Below are 3,307 nucleotides of genomic sequence, written 5' to 3'. Positions count from 1 at the left end.
TATTATGTAAAATCAAATAATCAAGATTTTCTGTTAAAAAAAATAAAAATAAAATAATACCTTTAAAAAAATATTAAGACCCTTTTTTAACAATTTCCCAAAACTACCTTAAAGCATCTCCAATGGTGAGTTTTTTATAACTTATACTATTTGTTTAAGTGGTCAATATAATTAAATACCATTGGAGTGTATGACTCATTTGCTTATTTTTATTGACCATTCAATATATATTGAGTGGTCAATATAGTTTAAAGGTTTGAACAATCAACCTTTTTCTCTTTAAAACTATTTCATTTTATACCTTTGATTTACTTTGAATTATTTATTATTTATCTAAAATTTATAGATAAACAAATATATAATATATAAATATAAATTATAGTAATATATAAATTGTTTGTATGTAAATGAATGTTTATATTAAAATATGATGTGTTTAAAAAACGATTAGTTAAACGAAGGATTTTATATAATATTTTTGATAGATAAGGATAAAATAGTTAAATTAAAAAAAAGTCATAAAAAAGTTAACCATTGGATAAACAATTTAATTAGAGGTCAATAAAAATAAAGTAGTGAAGTGACAAAATTTTTAACCTATGATAAATATAGATTTACCATTAGAATGGATTGTACGGTGATAATATTGCAGATCCTTCCGGGGTGAATTTGGTAATTTCTTATTTTTAACCTGATATAAATTAACCCACTCTTTATGTCCTTCCTTTCAAAAAAAGGTGTAGCGAATTAGGGCTTTTAACCTCGCCGCCATGATCTGAGCTTCAAGAATCATTTGATATTCTTCCATGCAAGTACTCTTGTCCGCATGCCAGCAACTAATGAGATTCTGTTTTGCATTTTTCTATGACTTCTTTTTATCCATTCATCTGCTGCAAATCGTGTCAAGCAGGTCCCTGATTATTGTTCATGGAGAATGGAATCGTTGATTTTGCGGTTGATTTCGGCATTTGTATATTATTATCGATGAATTTTGTTGGTGAACTATTGGCGATGGATTTTCCACTGGGTCTGCACTACTTCGGCCACAATTTCCCTGTTTAAAAAGGTATGATTTTTTGTTACTTTTCTAATCGTTACAGATATTGATATTATGTATACGTTTGGGACTTGAGAGTCTGCACGTTAGTGTAATTTGGGTAATTTATATGCTAAGTTAGGGTAATTTATATAATAAAATCAAATTTGTTTTTAGAACAAGGGTAGCTGCTGAGGAACTTGCCTACTTTATAAACAAAGTAGCTGCTGAGAAACTACATTATCAACAAGAACGAATAAGATCGTTTATATGTGTGCAATTATAAATTATACCAATATTTAAAGGATATCCTATTTAGGATGAGCATAACCGGGTACTCATCTATTTTAGCTGGAACCGGAACCACTCTCGGAACCGACGGTTCTGAAATTATTGGTATTGGAACCGGAACCGCTTACACCGGTTCCTAAAATTTTGGAACCGCTCCTGGAACCGTCAAGACCGGTTTCGGTTCCGGGTACCCGGTTTTTTGAATGTTATTATTTTTTTAATTTTATACATGCAATTGAAATTAAGTTTCATAAGTAATATAAATTCAAGATATAAACTAAAACAATTAAAAAAACTTGATCTCAAAACTACAACACATCAACGAATGGAATTCAAGAAGTCCGCAAAAAACTACAAAACAACAAAGCATAAACGGTCTCGAAACAGCAAAAAAGCAACAACAAAACATCACAAAACAGCAAAACATTACAAAACAGCAAAACAACATCATCGAATTCTGCAATCACAAAACCAGTCACATTAGCAAACTAATCAATCATAACTTCAAAAAAACAAAAAAGATTTGATTAAAACAATGAACTTACAGATCTTGTTGAAGGCAACAATATCACAACTCTGAACGTAAGCAGCGTTTGGCTCTTCGAATAGGAATCTTGAGATGCTTATGGAGAGAATGATATATGTAACAAGATTAACAAAGGGAGTGAAAATAAAATTAAGTGTATTTAAAAAAAATATTTATGTATATAATAAATGTGAATATGTATCATGACACTCACAAGCATGTTGTGGCACAAATGTCTTTGCTATGTGAGCATACAGTTAACTGAGCCTCACTTGATCCAAATATTTGGCCTTAAAGAATCTATAATGTCTACATTCTTAATTAAGGTCATCAATCAAAACTTCGTTAGTCCTCGTAAATATAAAATATTAATATTAAATATTATAAAGTTTTATGGACTGAAACAGGATACGCATTCCTGGAAGGATGGATGATGTGCGCTCCAATTTATACAACACGGATTGATTATTAATCTCAACGAAACTATTTCAAGTGTTTGCCAAATATAACAGTAAGAGCATGGGACTTTGATTTTCATCTGCATATATATATTAACAACGTCTACCATATCATATTTTATATATTATATTATATATATATACCTGATGGTGCTAGAAGTCCAAGTTCAAGAACATGGAGTACAAGATCAAGTGCATACAAGTCCAAGTTCAAGAACATCGCAGATACTGTGTTGAATTTTGAAGAAGATGATGATTTTGTTTATGATTTTTCTAGGGTTTGTGTTTGACAAGATTTTGTTATATTTAGGGTTTTTTTAATCGATTTTAACATGATCATCATCTTCCTTGTGTCTCGGTGAGTTTTATTCTAGAAGAATGTGGAGTACAAGATCAAGTGCATACAAGTCCAAGTTCAAGAACATCGTAAATACTGTGTTGAATTTTGAAGAAGATGATGATTTCGTTTATGATTTTTCATGTATTTAGTGTTTATGGTTTTTCTAGGGTTTGTGTTTGACAAGATTTTGTTACATTTAGGGTTTTTTTAATCGATTTTAACATGATCAACATGCGTATAATGTTCTTTGAGTCTATGATGGATTTGATTCTTTGATGCAATTCATTCTTGTAGAATATGTATTTAAAAAAAGAGGTTTATTATTATTTTTTTTATTTTAACATGATCAACATTTGTAGAATGGTTTTTCTTTCTTTGATGAATTTTATTGAATTTAACTGTGTGTTTTTTTTTTTTGTTTAAAGTTCATTAAAAATCAACATATGAAAGTAAATGATTTTTATGTGAATTTGTGTTTATGAAGTTAGATGATATTCTTGTAGAATAGGAAATGTGAAATTCTTATAGAATGACTTTAGGCTATTTGTTGTTTGGTTTGTGATAATTACATTATACCAGAATGATTGTAGCATGGGATAATATATGTAATGTTGTAGATTATGTAATTTCGTTTGGTTTGTGATAATTACATTCTA

The 3,307-nt window shown here is 29.2% G+C and overlaps 1 long non-coding RNA gene across 1 annotated transcript; it reads left to right on the top strand.

Annotated features, from left to right (window-relative positions):
* Window positions 1-718: 718 nt before the first annotated feature.
* On the top strand, window positions 719-2,997 carry LOC145129189 (uncharacterized). Its single transcript, XR_013717357.1, has 2 exons — window positions 719-1,066; window positions 2,261-2,997. It is a non-coding gene; the product is annotated as an uncharacterized LOC145129189 (long non-coding RNA).
* The last annotated feature ends 310 nt before the right edge of the window (window positions 2,998-3,307 follow it).

Source organism: Lactuca virosa, chromosome 8 (assembly GCF_052849685.1).
Source record: "Lactuca virosa cultivar CGN04683 chromosome 8, Lactuca_virosa_CGN04683_v6, whole genome shotgun sequence".
Classification (NCBI taxonomy): domain Eukaryota; kingdom Viridiplantae; phylum Streptophyta; class Magnoliopsida; order Asterales; family Asteraceae; genus Lactuca; species Lactuca virosa.
The sequence above is the reverse complement of the archived record's forward strand: the minus strand, read 5'-3'. Positions and strand labels throughout refer to the sequence as shown.